Genomic DNA, 21,107 nt, shown 5'->3' on the forward strand with positions numbered 1-21,107 from the left:
TAGTAAACTTAGCTGTATTGGTAATCTATCATGCATTGTTAATAAATATCTGTCTTAATTGTTGTGCGATCCTTTCATTGTGCGAATGGATTTGGAGTGTATCCCTTCGTTCCACTTCCACTCGTAACAAATTGGGGGCTCGTCCATTTCTTTAAAGGGAACTATAATTAAGCGGGAAGCAAATTTGCATTTGTGTGTTAAAAGCAATACAAAAGTTAAAAAAAGATGAAGTATTTGCTATATATTGGCAAACATCTTTGGGAGAGCACAACAATGTTGTTTTGTATATCATAGGTACTTCAATATCACATGTGTATGATAGTGCAACATGAGTTTTGTAATTATTGAGTTTGTGAAATCAATGACCAGAGCTAAAATTCTCAACCTCCCAAAAGCAGATTTGTTTGTATTAGCTGATTATTTCAGTATTGATGTTGATAAGGCAGCTAAGAAAGGTATTATTCAAAATGTGATATTGGATGATTTAGCCAACAAGGAATTGATTAGAATGGATAGTACTTCGGAGGGGTATGATGATGGGAGAACTCATCAGACACAATTTGACCGAGAAATTGAGTTGTTAAAATTTCAAAGTTTAGAGAAAGAACGAGAACGGGAGTTTGAATTAGAGAAGCAGAGATTGGATTGGGAGGAGAGAGAGCGTGAGAGACAATTTCAGTTAGAAAAGTTAGATCGTGAGAGACGGAATGAGTTAGACAAGATCGGAGCTGCTCATCAGCATGTGGATGTTTCTAAATTCATTAGGTTTGTGCCTCGTTTTCGGGAAAGTGAAATAGATACATATTTTGATCATTTTGAGAAAACGGCAACACATTTAAAATGGCCTATAGAGTGTTGGACTACTTTGTTACAAAGTGTGCTAGTGGGTAAGGCTCATGAGGCTTATGCAGCTTTATCTTTGAGTGATAGTGCAAGTTATGAGTTGGTCAAGGATACTATTTTGAAGACATATGAGTTGGTGCCAGAAGCGTACAGACAAAAGTTCAGGAACTACAAAAAATATGATAACCAAACGTATGTTGAGTTGGCCAGGGCCAAAGAGACTGCATTTGATAGATGGTGTACATCTAAGAAGGTTGATAGACAGTATGATAATTTGAAACAGTTAATCCTGGTTGAAGAGTTTAAAAGGTGTAGTTCTACTGAGATTAAAGTGTATTTGGATGAACATGGTGTAAACACTTTGAGTGAAGCAGCTAGATTGGCAGATGAGTATGCACTTACTCATAAGAGTTCGTTTTCACGAAATTTTCAATCTAGCGGAGGTCAAGGACGTGGTAGTGCCAACCATACCTTGGGTCACAATTCTCAGTCATCTAGGTATTATAGTCGTGGCAGTAGTAATTCATCCCAGAGTCAGTCATTCCAGGGCAATCCATCCCAGGGTCAGTCTTATTACTACTCAAATAGTAATGTTGGTCAGGGGCGTGGTCAGTCTAACTACTATTCCAATGGTAATGGCGGTCAAGGTCGTGGTCAGTCGAATTACTATTCCAATGGTAATGGTGGTCAGGGTCGTGGTCAACCTTATGGCTATTCCAATGTTAATGGTGGTCAGGGTCGTGGTCATCAAGGCAATCGTGGAGGTCAAGGGGCAGATAATCATCCAGGCAATCAACAAGGCAGAACAAACACTTATACAGGGGGTGGTAGAAATCCAACTCAAGATAGAAGTGTCCAGGGTAGTAGTTGTGCTGCATTGTTTGAAAAGTCACCAAGCAGTTTTCTTGCAAAAGAAAGCCCTGTTATTGAGTCGAAGTGTGATGTTGAACTAGACAGGCATAAAGCATCTTATGATCCTTTCATATCTAAGGGTGAGGTTTCACTGAGCAATGGTGAGCAAAATCCAATTACTATTCTTAGAGATACAGGTGTTTGCAGACACTTATATTGGAGGCATAGTCCCTCTGTCAAAGAAAACTTACACTGGTACAAATGTCCTCATGCAAGGTATTGAGTGTGGTGTGATTAAGGTTCCTCTTCATAGGGTAGAACTTAAGTCCAAATTTGTATTAGGAACTGTTATTGTTGGAGTTAGAGAAAAACTGCCTGTTTCTGGCGTGGGTCTTCTGTTGGGGAATGATTTGGCTGGAGGGGAGGTTAAGGCTCATGATTCAGTTGGTCGGGTGGACCCAATTGTTTGTGAGGAACCTACCGTTTGTGCAGATGTAGTGGGTAACAATATTTCAGAGACAGATCAGAGTTTGGATCATGAGGGTATAGATGATATCGTATTGTATCCTTCATGTGCTGTGACGAGGGCAAGAGCAAAAGCTCAGTCAGAGGAGATCTCAGTCCCAGTTGAGAAAGTTAGTGATTTTGAGTCTGAGTATGATTTGTCACATACATATATGAGTGAGGTGGATGTTGTGAAGGATACTGATGGTAGTAATCCTGTGGGGTTAGCACAAAGTGGAGACAGTTTTGAAGGAGTTTGGTCCAGAGAAGAACTCATTAGGAATCAAAATGCAGATGTAGAGGTACACAAACTGAGGGATAAGGTTTTATCTGAGGTGGAGATTGAAAATGTACCTGTTGGGTATTACTTGGATATGGATGTTCTCATGAGGAAGTGGAGACCGCCGGATAGTAGTGTGGATGAGTTTTGGCAGGTTCAAAACCAAATTGTAGTGCCGAGATGTTATCGTCGTGACATTCTCAGTCTAGCTCGTGATCCGATGTTAGCAGGTCATTTAGGAGTTACTAAGACATATCGGAAATTGCTGAACCATTTCTATTGGCCTGGCTTGCAGGATGATGTGAGGAAATATTGTAGGACTTGTCATACTTGTCAGTTGGCAGGAAAACCTAATCAGACCATTCACAAGTATCCTTTACAACCAATTCCAGCATTTGAGGAACCTTTCTGTAGAATTTTGATTGATTGTGTGGGACCATTACCAAAATCTAAGGCAGGCCATAAGTTTTTGTTGACCATAATGTGTACTTCCACAAGGTTTCCAGAGGCAATTCCTTTACGGAATATTAAGGCAAGAACTATCTGTGACGCACTAACAAAATTTTTCACTGTTTTTGGATTGCCTAAGTCACTACAAACGGATCAGGGTTCAAATTTCATTTCTAATCACTTCAAAGATCTGATGCGTGAGTTGGGAGTGAGACAGTTTACGTCTAGTCCATATCATCCAGAATCACAGGGAGCATTAGAAAGGTTCCACCAGACATTGAAAACTATGCTCAGAGCTTACTGTCAAGATCATGATAAAGATTGGGATAAGGGTATTCCTTATGTGCTTTTCGCAGTGAGGGAAACTGTGCAAGAGTCATTAGGGTTTAGTCCTTTCGAGCTAGTGTTTGGTAGACAAATGCGAGGTCCATTGAAATTGCTGAAGGATGCATGGTTGAAGGAGGAGACGGAAACGAATTTGTTACAATATGTGACAGATTTCAAAGAACGAATGAGTAGTGCTAGTGAGTTGGCAAAGAAAAAACTTACAGGATAGTCAGGTACGCATGAAACAGTGGTATGATAGAAAGACTGTCGAGCGTGAGTTTAAGCCGGGAGAGAAAGTGCTGTTGTTACTACCGTTACCAGGTCAGCCACTACATGCAAAGTACTTTGGGCCATATACGGTGCTCAAAAAGGTCAGCAATACAGATTATGTGATAAGTACACCAGGCAAGAGAAAGGCTAAGAGGTATTGTCACATTAACATGATCAAAAAGTATCATGAAAGAGAGCAGGAAAGTATATATCTGTGTGTATGCTGAATGTTCAGGATGATAAGTCTGATACTGGTCAGGAGCTTCAGTTTGAAGGTATGGATATGCCTAAGACTAAGCTAAACAACTCTGAAATATTAGAGAACTTGGATGATAAGCTATCGCACATGGTTGACAGTGAAAAACAAGAGCTGATAGACTTAATTCAAGAGTTTAGTCATTTATTTCCTGATACACCATCACGTACTAATATGATAGAACATGATGTAGACGTGGGTGAGGCTAGTCCAGTTAAGCAACATGCTTATCGATGCAATCCAATTAAACTAGGGCTATTGAGAAAGGAAATAGATTACATGCTGGAGAACGATATCATACAGCCTAGTAGTAGTCCATGGAGTTCCCCTTGCATTCTTGTGCCCAAGTCTGATGGTGGGGTACGCTTTTGTACAAATTTTAAGAAGGTCAATTCTATGTCTAAAACTGATTCTTATCCCTTGCCAAGAATAGACGACTGTATAGATCGTGTAGGGAATGCAAAATATGTGACAAAGTTTGATCTTTTAAAAGGCTATTGGGGCATACCATTATCACCTAAGGGAAAGCAAATATGTGCATTTTGTACTCCAGATGGCTTGTTTGAGTACAATGTTATGCCTTTCGGGCTCAAAAATGCACCCGCAACATTCCAACGCTTAATGAATCAGATCATTTTCGATGAAATGCTGGCACCAATTGTGCTCCCCTTCTTGCGGATCTGTTTCCTTAGGCATATGAATCGGAATTTCTGTTCGGATTTGGCCAAGTTAAAACAATGCAACTTGGCCCAGAAGTTTAACTTCAGCTTTCTCGATGATCTGATATCGTTCAATAACAATCAAATAGCCTATTCCCTTCCACTGATTTACCCACCTGAACTAGAAATAAAGGAGACCAGTGAGACCGCCTCATCTGTTTCATATGTAGGTTGATGTATAAAGATTCAGTGACAAAACACTTTCCACAAGACTGTTTGACTTCAACTTTCGAGCAATATTCCAGCAGCTCCATCCTTTGGTGTTTACATTTCACAACTTTTGAGATACAAACGAGCATGCTCTTTCTACCAACATTTCAAACTAATCTTGTTCGCTAGTTGTAAAGCAGTAAAGCTTTCAAAAGGTTTTACGGTAGACATTTGGAGGACATTTCCAAATTTGACGCATCAGTGACAAAAATGATGTCCGATGCAATTCCCTATTTTGACCATATGTTCCCATGTTTTTTCAGGTGAACAATTGACTTGCCTTTGCATGTATATGTGACGGGTGCCACGAACCCCTTGTATCATTACTATTTGATAGTGAATCATAAACACATGCTCATGATATAGTCGGAATCGTACAATCGACTCTGCTTTATGCAGATATTTCTATTGGATATGAAAAGGGTTTTGTCGCTTCATTTACGTGTGGTATATAAATAATTATCTGTTTCTTTTGTTCTTCATAGATCATGTATCATATTTCACTAGTGAATAAAATATTGGAAAATTAAGACGTGATTAAGTTTTAGCTCACCTGACTGATTTTTTCAAGTGAACTTGTGTCAGTACCCCCTCGTCCGTTGTCCGGCCCTGATATAAAACCTGTTTGGTGTTCATGTATTAGTTTTGGCAATGATCTTATGATACGATTTGCTATGCAGCAACTTAGAATTTTGTACTAAGTATTTAATAATGTAATGGGGCTCCAATTTTAAGTACTCTTCTGTCTTTATTGGGTTTAGATATGGTAGTAATAACACCCCTATTCATAGTAAGTGTTAGTCGATTATTCTCAAAGGTATCCTTTATAAATCTATAAACGCAAACAGAGATACCTTTCAAGAAAAAATTCAAATTTCAACTGAGATCCCATCTATACCTGGGGATTTATTATTTTTTCAACCCAGGACCCCAGAACCTTAAGCTTCACATGCTGGAAGACACCTATATTTTGTTCAAACGTTTCGAGACCCGTGAAGATTCCGGGGTAGAATAGGTCTTCAGCAACCCATGCTTGCTGTAAAAGGTGACTATGCTTGTCGTAAAAGGCGACTAGCAGGATCGGGTGGTCAGGCTCGCTGACTTGGTTGATGCATGTCATCATATCCAAATTGCGTGGATCTATGCTCATGATGTCAATCAATGGATTGTCTGATCCAGACTTGATTATTTACAGACGGCCATCATATAGCTGGAATATTCCTGGGTGTAGCATGAAACAAACAAACAAACAAACAAACAAACAAACAAACAAAATACCAGTCCGGATTCCTTGTAAGACTGGAGGTCTCCAGAAACATATTCTTGTCACAAGAGCCGACAGAGTGGATCAGACTGTGAATTAGATGATTGCATGTAATTGTATCGCAATGCATGGGTCGCTGCTCATGATGTCAATCACTGGATTATTTGGTCAGGCAGTGATGATTTACAATTTGAATATTGCTGAAGCAACATTAAACAACAAATAAATACCTGGGGCATTCATGGAATATCATATTATAGCTTTAACATGCTACAGCCCTGTACAGAAAGCATTGTAGTACTGTGAATAACTTTGACAAATGATAAATGGTGTGAGAGTTATGAATAGGTTATTCTACATATTACTCTGTCACTTCAAGTGAGAAATCAAATAAAACATGAAATTTCAGACTTTAAGAAATTTCAGTAAAGGCCACCTTTTGCACACATAAAATAGGAAATGGCACACTTTAATTTTATGTTCATTGCCTCTTTTCATTAAAGGTACTCACGTTAGTTTATATCTCATGTCTTGGCAAAATAAAACTGTGAAATGAAAGAGTTGCATGTTCCACTATCGTTAAATGACTTCCTGTTGTAAAATCAATCGGCAGTATTTGGTGATTTCCCTTGACTGTATCTTACAGATGTTTGACGAAATGTTCTACACTGCACAAAATACATTTGAATGTAATCGCTCTTTCTGTATTTTGACGGAGTATCACAACTATCACGTAGGTCTTGCATTTCAAACAATAGTGCTTACTTGTGTTACCGTATTCGACGTAATAAGCGCCCAGGGCGCTCTCAAAATAAGAAAAAGGGGGCTCTTATTAGAATATTATTTTGGTGAAAAAAAGAGTTGAGAGATAAATTTCAGGGTTTATGCTGACAGCCTGAAATGTTTATGTACGACAGATATATTTTTCCAGAATTTAATTGCCCATAATTAAGGGTGCATATAACACACGAGTGCGTATTTTTCAAAACCTAGCAGATAATTGATATTTGTTATAATTTTGTTTGGTAATAAAGACAAGGACACCTAAACCTAAAATGGCTCACCTAATTCTAATTTCTAATTTCGAGCCCTGCATATTGCTTCAACTGGCCAATCAGCTACATGGATATGTACAAATATAGTTTTCTCACTCAATCATGTCCATCTTTCAGCCCTTTAACATAAACATATTTGTCCTATGAATAAACAATGCCATTTAGAAATTGGTCAATGTAACAAATGTTATATTTGGGATAGCCCTGCCTTAGTCAAATACAAATACTAGTACTTTTTTTGGTTGAGTCCTGTCTGGGATTTGAACCCACACAGCCAGAGTGATCGAGGCACCTAATTGCCAGCACACAAATTCAGCGATCTAACCTACTCAGCCACAAAAAATTAAAGTCTGACACCTAATAGTTTAGATCACATACTTTGTGTATCCCTGAAAAGGGTTAATTGGCATGGCTTCCATTTTACACTGGGCCACTAGGACATCAAAATTAATGTCTGTGGGTAACAATATGATGTGTGCATTCATAGCTATTGTCCAAGTGTACAACAAGGTTTGTTAGATTGTTTGTGTTTTTGTTTAACGCCACACTCGGCAATATTTCAGCTATATGACAGCAGTCGTGTAAAGAATAAAGTCTGGACCAGACGATCCAGTGATTGACATCATGAGCATCACTCCACACAATACGATGACATGCATCAACCAAGTCAGCGAGCCTGACCATCCGATCCCGTTAGTCACCTCTTACGACTAGCATTATCGCCCTTTAGGGCAAGCATGGGTTGCTGAAGACCTATTCTAACCTGGATCTTCATGGGGGACAAACATCAAGGTCACAAAATTAGGCCTCTTCCCTTCTTTTGGAACTTTATCATCAAAATCAAAATATGGAAAAAAAACTTTATAAAAAAAAGGGAGCAACTGATGCTGACAAACAAATCATCAATTATTATTTCAGCAAGAGCTACTCTTGTATCAGTAAATAAAGCCAGGTTTGTCAAAATCACCTGGCTCGTCAGCAACAGCCTCTTCTCCATCCTTGGTGTGGTCCCGACTGGTGGCATCCCCTGGTGTCTCCCTGTTGTATAGAGGTATGTACTCTACCTTTATTGCAGAGTCGGAAAAATCACCCTCACTCAGTTCTCTTTTCTCTTGAAAAAAAGGGAGAAATTGTAATGTAGACATGACACACAGCTCTTCTTCACTACATATGTTGCCATTTGTAAGGATTTGTATTTATTATTCTTTTTCAGAACTGTATTTCATTAAATATATCAATCTATTGCCTTGTTGAGTTATAACCTTATATTACTCTTGTATGACTATGTATGAGATCTGCCCACTGGCGTGTACCATTGTGAAGAAAGAGGTAGCAAGTAGTCCATGAGAGGTAGTACGTGGATATGTGCATCTACTGTTTCAGCTAACAATGAGTTTGAGTGGTGAGTTCAATAGTCTTATGAGCAACACGTGTCCACGGGAGAAGTCAATTTCATCAGGCATACAACTTCTCTACCTGTAACAAGCCAAATACGTTTTCCTAAATTCTGTTCACCGCCTACTTATCATGCTTATCCCAATCATGTCTTATGAGTTGGAGGGTTGGTCTGAAAAATTAGTTGCCAGTGGTCGTTTACAATTCCTGTGACATTGTTTCACAGACTTTTAGTTATGCCATATTTTGTAATCAGTTAATCAGATTAAATAATATTTGTTTTGTTTTCTACTAATACACATGTATTCGCTGAAGGTTGGGAATTAAAGAGAAAAAAATTATAAGTCATATTTGCAGTTTTTGCTGAGTTAGTCATATCTGTAAACCTAAAAATAAAAATGTGTTGCCTAACGGACTGCTTTGGTCAAATATCAAAGTTTGACAAAACAGGTTGTTCTTGTGGACACATATATATGAAAATGTATCACAGTATTTCTTTTCCTGTCCATTTCACAATGATGTAAGAAATTATACATTCTTCTACTCTGAGGTTGGTTGGTTTGTTGTTTTACGCCACACTCAGCAATATTCCAGCTATATGACGGCGGTCTGTAAATAATCTAGACTGGACCAGACAATCCAGTGATTAATATCATGAGCATCGATCCACGCAACTGGGATACGATGACATGCATCAACCAAGTCAGCGAGCCTGACCACCCGATCCCGTTATTCGCCTTTTACGACAAGCATAGTGGCCTTTTACGGTAAGCATGGGTTGCTGAAGACCTATTCTACCCCGGATCTTCACGGGTCTCTGCTCTGAGGGAGTTGATCTTAACACTATACTGAATGGTAATGCTGCTAATTTTACAAAAACTACTAATCTAGATATCTTAAAAACAGTACATTCATACATACTTCATTACAGAAGGATTAAACTAACGTGAGACTGTAAATCCCGCATATATATCAATCTTGTACTTATTACACCTTACTGTTGTCCATGACCACTTACTTTTGTGAACGTATTTAGTTCATCATCATGTATTTGTTTGTTTAATGCCTTCATGAATACAACTTGTACTTGAGAGGTATTAACATACCTTTTGGATTGTTTATTGATTCAGACTCATTGAATAAATATATGTTTAAATAAATCAATACAAGCTCAGGGGTCCTGCCGAACACACTCACAGTCGTTCGTGAACTCAACTTAGGATAAATGTGTATCCATGATCAAGTGAATTGTATTCACCAGATGAAAACTAACTTGTGAGAAAACTCAGTTCACTGAAATTTAAGTCTGTAAATTGTAATTACATAATTAAGACATTTGCAGTCACCAGTTAGTAAGTAACAAAATGAGACGTACATGTAGTTTATAGTATATAAATAACAGAAACAACTCAATAGCAAATTTTCATTATTTTTGCTTTGTCACTATTTTTCTTTATTTCATATTTATTTTTGTTTTCTCTCTATGTTTTACTCTAACCTTTTATACATCTTTTTATTATTTGTTTTGTCCAATCTCCATATACCTACACTTCCTTATTACCTACAAGGGTAAACATATCGGGGTTCATAAAAATCATATGTGCCCTAGGTTGATATCCATCACGAGACACGGTGTATTGTTTCCGCCATCCCGACAGCAGAGTTGACATCATTCAAATCTTATTGTGACGTCAGGTTGGAATGACGTCACACTAGAAACGACGTCGTAGCTGAAGATGGTTGACATCATTCGACAAATTGTGGTTCCGCTGCTGTTGTGACTTGCTGACTTATAGATAAATACTCAAATTTGTCTCTGTATGTGGATATCTTCTTCGTTATTAAATAGAACATTATATTCATGTTCATCTCATACTATGTATACAACACTAGTGCCTAAACATAGTATGACATGAACGCTCATATAATATTCTCTATATATCACTAGTATTTTGGGTCAGGTGTTTTCATCCTATTGCCCCATTTTAAATTTCCAAATTTACCCCCACCTGACTGTGAATTAGACTGTGTCTGAAGTGGTCGTTAAACTCCAAGAACTCCCTCGTTGAAAATTGGCAGGTGGACCTGTAATTGTCGACTTTGTTGATATGGTGACTGTAACCTTGGTTTGGTTTGTTGTACTCAGCAATATTCCAGCTATATGACGGCGGTCTGTAAATAATCGAGTCTGGACCAGACGATCCAGTGATTTACATCATGAACATCGATCCACGCAATTGGGATCAATGACATGCATCAACCAAGTCAGCGAGCCTGTCCACCCGATCCCGTTAGTCGCCTTTTACGACAAGCATGGGTTGCTGAAGACCTATTCAACCCCGGATCACCAAGGCTACAAGTATGAGTGACAAAAACATGAGGTGCCTGCATACACTGGGAATGCTGTACTGTTGCATGTCCAGCTGTCATCAACACTGCCAGTCATCTTATCACAACCCAGAAGCATGCGCATTAGCCACACTAAAATCACCATCAGCCAGATTCTGTCAGGTGGACATTTGCCTTTGGTTTAAAACAATATTTATTTCCACTTGGAACAGTGAAAGGGGATTGACAAACAGGCAAAGCCTATACAAATATCTCTCCCCATCAAAGTTCGAACAAGCAGCAGTAGTGTTATATATGTTATACAGTAATATAAACTTTGTAAATTCTAAATATGTTTTACATTTGTATACTTGTCCTGCATTACTATGTTATACTTAAAACTTAAAATATAACAACATTTATTTAGATTCTACATGTACAACATCCAGTCGTAAAATAATACAGACTACTTTGATTAATTTACACAAAGTATTTTTATTTTTTTACGCATGCAGTTTGAATCATCGTCCCCGATCAGTGTTACATAGATCTACATGTCCCATGCCACTGTGAAATAATTGCGCCACTGTTCCATTCACTACCATCATTACGTAATGTGAACCTCAGCAAGGAATATCTGTACACCGCTCTTTCCTACACCGCGGGGTCAGTTTCTTGGACCCCGATGACAGCGGTATATCGAGGGATCACTGTACTAGATACTATGTCACATGAGGTACATCAAAGGTAAACAGTTGTTGGAGAAATATATGTAAGAGTGCATATTTATACAAATCTTTTGCTCATAGAGAAGTAATGATGAACAGAATCAATGATATTAAGAAGTATTTCTTTGTCCTGGTTGACGTTGCCAAACAGGACGGTTCAAAGGGCATATCCATTAACAAAGTAATTGTTTCAGATCTAATCTCAGTAAACAAGTAAATAGGTAGTGTCAAGCACTTTCATTGCAAAAAACACAAGAACATTCACCATTAACACTAATAAAGAAGTAATTATGGAACCATTTCCTGAAAATGATGTCCTATCCATTCTGACAGTGTAACAGGCAACTTATTTTCTACAATGAACATTGTTAATAAAACTTGGTACGTGTCAAGGTATCCTGGATTTCACAAAGTATGACAGCAATGGTGTAATGGCTAGTTACAGCTTACCCTATTTCCTTCAACGCAATGCACACACACACACACACATTCTTGGGTCCAAGTTTCAGGCAGAAAAGCTGTTTTGTGTATGATGTGCAGTCTATCCGTGACACCATATGTTCTAATGACACCAGGTGTTTTCAACAATCATCTGACCCACCAGTGGTAGTTCTTGGTGAATTAATTGTCATTCAAATAATTTGTTGCGCATAGATGTAATTACCATATTCGACGTAATATGCGCCCGCTGCGATATTTGCAAATATATTGGCTTGTGAACAATCCCAATCAGCACCCCTTCCAAATGATCAATGTACACAAGACTTAATTATTCGTGTATAATACGCACTCGTGTGTTATATGTACCCTTAATTATGGGCAATTAAATTCTGCAAAAATATAGCTGTCATATGTGATCATTTCAGGCTGTCAGCATAAGCCACGAAATTTACGATCTTTCAACTCTGTTTTTTTTTCACCAAAATAATATTCTAATAAAAGCCCTCTATATCTAATTTTGAGAGTGCCCTGGGCGCTTATTACATAGAATACAGTAACTTTTGAACAATGAAAAAAGTAAGCATTCACAATAAGGATCTAATTACTGGTACTTGTAGTTTTCATTTCCTTTTTTTATCTTAATAAAGTCACAATGCCGTAATTCAGGGTACTTTTCAAAGCAATTTCTCATTCTCACAGGTTCTCATCTCAATACTAATAAATCTCAAGGCATGGAAAACCTTTTATAACAACACCTTCAGGATGGGCAACATTTGCTGTGATCGTATTGATGTGCCAGAGAAAGAATGTTAGCCTCAAACCATTGTGAATGACACTAACATGCTCTGATTAGGACAAATTTGGGTATCCCATGTTTGCTTTAACACGTTTATCAGTTTACCAGCAGCAATGAAAACAGCAACCCACTCACCTAGTTGAGCAATGGTAGTGTAAGCAGCTGTAAAGTTTTTGTAGGACTTGGTGATATTCTCCTGGAAAGCAAAAAAACAAGTCAGGGTAAAAAACAGCTTCAAGACAGACAGATGCAAGAACATTTTATGTTGTTACACTTTAATCTTGGATTCTAAACTCAGTACAGTTGGGAAAATGGGAAAAAATAATGATTTTGTTCAATTTTGGGATTTTTAAAAAGGGTTCTTGTTTTCCTAAATACAAGTACAAGAAATACAAGTAACATCTACAAAGCCATAACATTAATTATATTAACATGAATTGGGAAATGTTTAATTCCAATTTGGGAATTTTTATAAGATTTACTGCTGACACAGGTCCGAATATCAGTCTCCTAGCAGTTCCAGATAAATTCCTGAATACATCCCTAAGTTCAGCTTCCTTGGTCTGGCAATTTCAAAGATGTTTACAGAGCCAAAAATACATTTTGACGGAATTTAAGAGCTTTACAATACATTCTTAGGAGAAATGGCAGAGCAGTGGCCTTATATAGGGTTTAAATATAGGTGTCATGTCAGCCATACTGAAAATCATCTTCCCAAGCCAAGAGAGTTAACTGACTTTAAAAGTCCAGTTTCCACCCTTGCCGAACTAGGCTGGAATTCCTGGGCTCGATCGTAGCGCCACCAGTGGTTATTACGAGTTATGTCCCTACTATGTCTCCTATGGACCAATCAGATTCCACTTCTCGTATCACTTGCATTTGCTTCAAACAAAATGGTGGCGCCCTGTCAAGACGATCTGATCAATAATCAACATCTATATTGTGATAAAACAGGTCTTACATTGGGAAGTGCATCAAATCACGTGAGCACCTTTATTAAAAACCTGAAAAGATTTGATAAATAACTGTTGACGAGTTAGCGGTGTACATGCATTGCAAATCCTACAATCGACTGAAATCTGCACAACCGTTAACGAACTGGATTTCAATTTCGTTGCGAGATTTTGATTGGACTATGCATTAGTCCAGTCAAAATGTAACTCCATAATTCCAGCCTAGTTCAGCAAGGGTGGAAACTGGACTTTAATAGTCTGTTTACTCTCTTGCCTTGGGAAGATGACTGAAAATCAGATTCAAACCTCTTAAACAAATTCAGATGTTTTAACTGGTGGAAATAAGCATGTGAAGCTTCATCATGTTCATTGGTTGAATGGTTTCTGAAGAGATGATGTTTACAGTACACTAGTAGCCAAAAGATAAGTACATACTTTGGGCATACTAGGAGTGCTTTTGATATATTTATTGATGACTTTTAACATTTTTCCATTTTTTTTTACAAATTATTGTCATCCAGTTTTTTTAAAACAATCTAAAAATATCATTTGTTGTTGTTTTTTTTTAAATATTAGTTTTTACTTTTCGGTAAATATGCATTGAATACCTGTTACTGATAACACATTTAGAATTTTACTTGTGCTGTCTTTGAACTTGTCTGGACAAATCACTAAAGTCTGGCATCATCATATTTAGTGGTTGGTAGAATTATGTCCTACTTTTGTCAGATTCGGACCTCCAGACAAAACTTTTCCCTGTACCTGTCAAACTGAGCGCGAGGCCAGCTTTTACTCGGCGCTACTAATGTAAATAATGAACTTTTATAAGTAAAATATGCATGGTTAGATAAAATAAATGACATCTGATATAGAGAACACGAAAAATCATGAAGGTTAGTGAGTGCATTTTGTTCCGTTAAGCGTACATAACAAGTACCGCGATACCCCGAGGTTGCAGGCTACCCCTCAAATCAAGGATGATAGATCCATTCAACTAAACTTGCACATGCAAAAGACATGTCATGAAATTGAAACCAAAGATATGATTTGATTCCACAGTGACCACCGACACTGGGGTTAGTAACTTTCATAAAGCAGGATTAGTGCACTTTACCGGGCGCACTTTTTCAGATTCAATTAGCGCTGTGAGGGCTCAAAGCACTTCGCCGGCTCACCGGCTCTTAATGCGGTAATTAGCCAACGCTCTACCAATGGACCACGGGCGCTATCACATGTAATCAATGCTCGTTTAACGGGTCATTAGAATCCCCATTAACATGCTCTCCCATTCATCTTCCCATTTCTTAAACCACACCCGCCATTGTTTATGTCAACATGCCCGACCAATCAGATTAACCGGATTAACGCTTGAAAGGAAAGAATTATTTGCTAACCCTTGCCCGAAGCAAGCTTACCCTAAGGACCGAAAAGGGGTGTTGGATCGTAAAGACGGGGCACCTTTAGAATACAGTACCACAACTTCTCGTGAGGACGATCTCTGCCGTAGGTCACACGTCTCAAGACAGTTTTTGTGAGAATCCTTCGGACGCGAACTCACGACCTTCGGATTGTTAGCCTGACAGCTAACCGACTGAGCTACGTCCACACTGTTAAACTTAGTGCTAATTTACCTAGTCATGCCTATGACGTCACGGAACTGAACGAAAAGGGTCGAATAGGTGACGGACACTTACGAAGGTTACGGGTAGGCATGGTGTCTCGTGACTTACGAATGATCCCGATGCCATTTGGCACACTCGTCCCATTCCGTAATCTACAAGATACCGAGTGGTGAGGAATGAGCCGATATGCCCCGAACTGAAAACGGCTTCAGGCGTCAGACGTCGAACTCGCGAGTACGCATGAATGATATGGTGATTTTTGTGACAGAAAAGTGTGGTAGGGAACACTGTAAGGATGATGTGGATAATAATAAGGAACGAGGGAGGAATAAGCATGACTAGTGACGACACAATGGTGAGTTTGCTTTTGAATCAGTATTGAAAAAATGTAGCCGGTGAAGGGGCTTGTGTGAATGTTCCAGGACAGTTTCCAGTAGCCAAAGTATTCGACACAAAACCATTTCATACTTTTTACTCGACGTTTTAGTGGGAAGAATATTAGGGGCCGCTATAGAATCTATAATAGCCACTAAACGGGTAGATTTACCTAACCCTAATGATCGTAAAGGGATGATTGACCGTAAAGGGGATCCAAGGGCTAAGGACAGAGTTCGGGTAATCTAATAGCCACTAAATGGGTACCTAACCCTAATGATCGTAAAGGGGTGATTGATCGTAAAGGGGATCCAAGGGCTAAGGATAGAGTTCGGGGTAACCTACCCTAACACTAGTGATATTTGGATGTGTTCAGCGCCAACATAATATCCCTAATAAACTGCGTTCTTGTGCATAATAATGAAAATTAATGAACCGAAAAAATAATATATGTATATTAGTTCCCATTTATAACCATTTTAGCCACTTGAATTGCGAGAAAAACGAAATAAAAAATATATATAAAATGAAAGTGCTTTCGTAAACTAGCGCTTGCTATAAAATGCGCCGCCGCAGGCTATATTTAGTAAACAAATATTCAAAACTCTCCACACTGCTTGGCGTATTCAATGGCATTTCATGTAGAGATGATAGATCACTGGGAAAAGCTTATGCATACCCGATGACCCTTGACCTCACAGGGCATTGTTTCGCCAGTGTGACTGGCAACAAAATACCACAAATTACGTTATAGGGTATGATCACGTGTTTGAAAAGTTTGTGGTACTGTATTCTAAAGGTAGGCCAGTTTCCCTAAGACCGAACAATGGGTGTTGGATCGTAAGACGTGTAAGTTTCCCTAAGACCTAAAACGGGTGTTGGATCGTAAAGCGAGAGTCACCGGTGCGTGAGGCACAGTAACATTATAGCGAGTCAGCGGTGGCACTATAGTGCGGTAACTGAGCGGATGGCGGAGCTCGGGCTGTGCTCGGTAAACTGCATTGTTGCCCATAAAGCTAGAATATTACAACTGTCAACAACGAGTAATAGGAATTATCGGAAACGGTAATACCAAGAGTGATGGAGTATACTCACTTAGATATGCTTGTATCAATAATGACAGAGCGTGGACTACCTCTCCCTCCACTCCCGATTACAACAACATTTACGAATGAAGGAGCCTTGAGCTTGTCTCCCATTCTCTCTCGATACTTCACATGGCGAAGTTTCCTCTCGACTTTTATTCTCGGCATATTGTCCACCTTTGATATCCACTTGTTTACATCGGAGAATTCCGCTGGTCTTGAGCTGGAAAACCTCAATAACACTTGTCGAATACTAAACAGCGACTGTGATTTGATAAGCATTCCAGTCTCATGTCATATATATGCATGTAGCATTCTGCATATGTTACTTATTATAAAATTGACGTCAAAACAAAAACACATGCAAGATTTGGTCTTCACGTGCAAGTTTTACCGGAAGTAAACGAACTGTCACTTATTGAAAGAAAACCTCTAAAAGGGAAGTAACTCTCCCGGCTTACTACAATGTATTGCAGAGGAAGAGTCGGGGTTTCGTCTCTGGTGAACTGACACATAAACATTCGCATACACCTAATGAAGAAAAACTATTTAGAAACACCAGATGTTAAATTATAGTTTGAAAATGTCATGAAAAGGAGCCAAGAGACTTTCTTCATAATTGTTCATTGTCAGATACAACGGTAATCTAGACTTGCATGGGTTGGATATACATGTATTTGTTTCAGGGTCTGTGTGACAGCCTAACTATCATATAGCAGGGGCGGATCCAGGATTTTTTAAATGGGTGTGTGTTGGGGGTGGGTGGGTCCCACCCAAAGGCCCATCCTAAAGCCCACCCAAAACCTCACAAACTCACATGTAAACCATTATTAATAATTTAACCAAACCAACATGTTATAATGGTAGGAAATGCACAAATACTGTTATAAGGCGTTGAAAAAGGGTTTGAGAACCAGAAGCAAGCAGTCATTTTACACATTGGTTGTAACATATATATATATGTCATGACCAAGGTTTGTGGTTGTTTAGTGCAGCCATAGACGCTAATTAGTATAAATATATGATAATATTTGTAAAAAGTTGAAATAATAGGCGAGCGCAATCTTCTTTGGCACACTTTTCATAACTGAGTGTATAACAATTTAGAGTGAAAATATGTTTTATGTATTTCTATAAATATATGGACTCTTACACCTTTTTATAAACCCTTCAATTTCACACTCAGTTTGAAACCATTGGTTTTTTTTAGATCTGTGAATGAAGAGACCATTATACTATGTGCATATACAGTTCGATTTAGCCCCTTTTCATATTTATGCTGTTTTGAACATGATGTATTGGTAGTAAAATATACAGAAAGGTCAGGGATTGAATTGTTTGTGTGTGGTTTTACTACTTATTATCTTATTCACTCTCAGTTGTGGCAGTAATACATTTACAGTTTCTACAGTGTACATACAGAAGTCACTTCTTAATATAGACGTGTACTATTTTGACATGGACAAGTTGAAGTGATGGTTCCCTTACAACATAACCATAAAAACTCTCTCACGATGATGATAATTTAAATACCAATAAGTAGTACCTCAGAATATTGTTTCGTTTTGTTTGTTGTTTTATGGCGCACTCAATAATATTCCAGCTATATGAGAGAGCAGGCTCCAATCAGTTCCTCAAACATCACTCGAGAGTGGTTTTAACCATGAATCACATCACCCAGCTCTCCTAAGTCCAAAACACTCACCCAAGGCTCAAATCAATCACCTACATTTTTACAGTATTCAACCTCTCCTGTTCAGGTTTGGCATACAGTTCTAAAGGTTTCAGATGTTCAAAAGGCTTTCTTACCTGAAAAGGTAGTAGCTGACTGTTCAATTGTCGACATATACTGAACAACAAAAGTTCCTGTGACATTGAATAAGATTTAATGCAAAATAATGTTTTTTACCAAATCTGAAACAATTTCGGTTTGCAACAGATGAAAGACTCCTGTAAGTGTTCAAATGGTTTAATTTGCCATACTGACTTCAGAAAATTCGCGATTTCATAAAAAAACATGAACATGCCAAAATGTCAATTTACAAATCAATAGCGTGTGTGTCCACCTCTGGTTGCGATGCAAGCAACACATCTTCGTCTCATGGAATGGACCAGGCATTGCACAAAGTCCTGTGGGATATATGTCCATATCTGCTGTAGCATGTTTCAAAGTTCCTGGAGTGTCTGTGGAACACGTGGTTGACGTCGAAGGCGCCGATCCATCTCATCCCACATGTGCTCTATTGGTGAGAGATTAGGGGAGCGAGCCGGCCAGGGAATGACATTCACGTTGTTTTGTTGAAGAGAATACTGAACAGGTCAAGCAATATGAGGCCGGGCGTTGTCATGTTGAAAGGTAATGCTTTGGCCATGACGACGCAAAAACGGTAGAACAACAGGGCCGATGATCTCGTCGCGGTAGCGCTGTCCATTGTGATTTCCCTCTACCACTATCAAACGGGTCCTCTGTCTTGCTGTAATCCCACCACATACCATAACGCTGCCGTCCCCGAACTGATCTTCTTCCATGACACAATGATTGACGTAACATTCACCTCGATGTCGGTACACTCGAATCCGTCCATCGCTGTGGCTGAGGTGAAAACAAGACTCGTCAGTGAATAGAACTTGTCCCCACTGCATGGCCGTCCAGCGTAGACGCTGTCTGCACCACCATAGACGTGCTTGACGATGGTTTCCTGTCAAAATGGGACGTCTGGCGGGTCTTCTGGCGACAATCCCTGCACATCTGAGGCGACGACGTACGGTTTTTGAAGATATTCGTCGAAGGCCAGGGAATGCTCTCGCAGTCACTGTTGCTGGCTGGAATCGATTTCATAGGTGTGTTGTTCGAATCCAGTTGTCTTGTCGATTATTGGTAACGCGTAGCCTACCACTCCGAGGATGGTCTCTGACTGCATTCGAATGTTGTCAATGTTGCCATAAACACCAAATGGTGTTTCTGTGGGCGTTAAATTGTCTTGCAACATCAGTTGACTCGATCCTGCTTCAAGCATACCAATGGCTCGCAGACCCTCATTCTCGGACAGGTATTTCGTAATGTTGAATAATTGCGTAATTTTGTTGTGGTTGTTGTCAGCACGATGCCAAAGAATGCATATGGAATCCCGTTAACGCACATGTTTTTATACACATTCTTGGGTAGTGAAATGCATGAGGCTTGCATAAAAGTCAACTTTTGCATGAAATGCATGCTTTTCTGTAGCATTTGCGTTTTTGTGACTTGATTCCATACATGTACTACAATATTGAAAACCAAACTTTACTTGTTGTTGAGTATACATTAATATTTGCGGGCAGTAGGTAGATGTGCATGAAATTATCTTTATCATCCAAAACTGGCTCCCACAGGAGATATCGCTTGGGTGAGATCAAGCGATATCTACATTGTCGCTGCAATGAAATTGCATCACAATGCTTTTGTTATAAGGTTAAAAATGCATCTCAAAAACATTAGAAAATGGTAACAAATAAAACCGTTATAGCTGCAATGAGGAGTTGCATTAGATATAGTTTGTGACAGAACTTTTAGTTAGAAATGAATCAATGGATAAAAGACATTTCACATTTATCACAAGTGTATTCTGGACATTTCGTAATTATCATTGGATTGGTTCCTGGTTATCGTCCATTAGTTAATGACAAATAGAGAGTTTCAAGGTATATTTCATTTGGAGCTTCCGGATGCGAGTCACAAAATCAATAGAGAGATGAGCAATCTGGCACGTAGGCTTCTGTATTTTTCCGATTACGACACACATGAGTTCATGGTCAGATCTAACTTTTAACGAATCAAAATGAGGTATTGTGACATGTGACAAGGACAGGCCAGGCCCGAACACTATAGAATGATACCTTCAACATTAGGAGAGGAGAGCGCGGTTTGCAATTGATCGAGTCGAATCCCGATCGTTCTCAGTTTCCCCCATTTGGTGACGAGTCTGGCCGGTCTGATCCTGTCCTGTATTGATAGATCGGCTGAGAGTAAGTAAAACTAACTGAGTATAAAGATGGTGTTGCGTTTCTTTATTATGCGAGTGTGAATGCTGATAGAGACAACTTGGAGTAAGCGTCGTTAGACCAATCACTCCTTGACAGAGCCGAGCCGCGGCGGACAAGGCGAGTAGCAAAGTCATGGCGTAATTGACCACGAGGACCATGAACGGCAATTCATTTAGTAACTGTATTAGGGTCGCCATGACGTCACAATCAAATGACATCACTAATGGCTCTGCTACTGAAGCTCTAAGCAGTACTTTTTACACTAAAAACACTGCTTATTACTGTCTACAAACTGAAAAAGTTGGAAACCCGCCTTGCCTGCGTGCATTTA

General features: G+C 39.0%; 1 long non-coding RNA gene across 2 annotated transcripts; it reads right to left on the reverse strand.

Moving 5' to 3' along the window:
* Positions 1-5,023: 5,023 nt before the first annotated feature.
* On the reverse strand, positions 5,024-17,211 carry LOC125378002. Of its 2 annotated transcripts, XR_007219974.1 has the most exons (4): positions 16,764-17,211; positions 12,854-12,914; positions 7,998-8,141; positions 5,024-5,332 (listed from the first exon to the last, which is right to left on the reverse strand). It is a non-coding gene; the product is annotated as an uncharacterized LOC125378002 (long non-coding RNA). The 2 variants fall into 2 exon arrangements; XR_007219973.1 differs by lacking the exon at positions 5,024-5,332 and having other exon boundaries at positions 7,727-8,141; positions 16,764-17,201.
* Between the last annotated feature and the right edge of the window lie 3,896 nt (positions 17,212-21,107).

The sequence above is a fragment of the Haliotis rufescens genome, unplaced genomic scaffold (assembly GCF_023055435.1).
Source record: "Haliotis rufescens isolate VD_foot unplaced genomic scaffold, xgHalRufe1.0.p SCAF_11, whole genome shotgun sequence".
Classification (NCBI taxonomy): domain Eukaryota; kingdom Metazoa; phylum Mollusca; class Gastropoda; order Lepetellida; family Haliotidae; genus Haliotis; species Haliotis rufescens.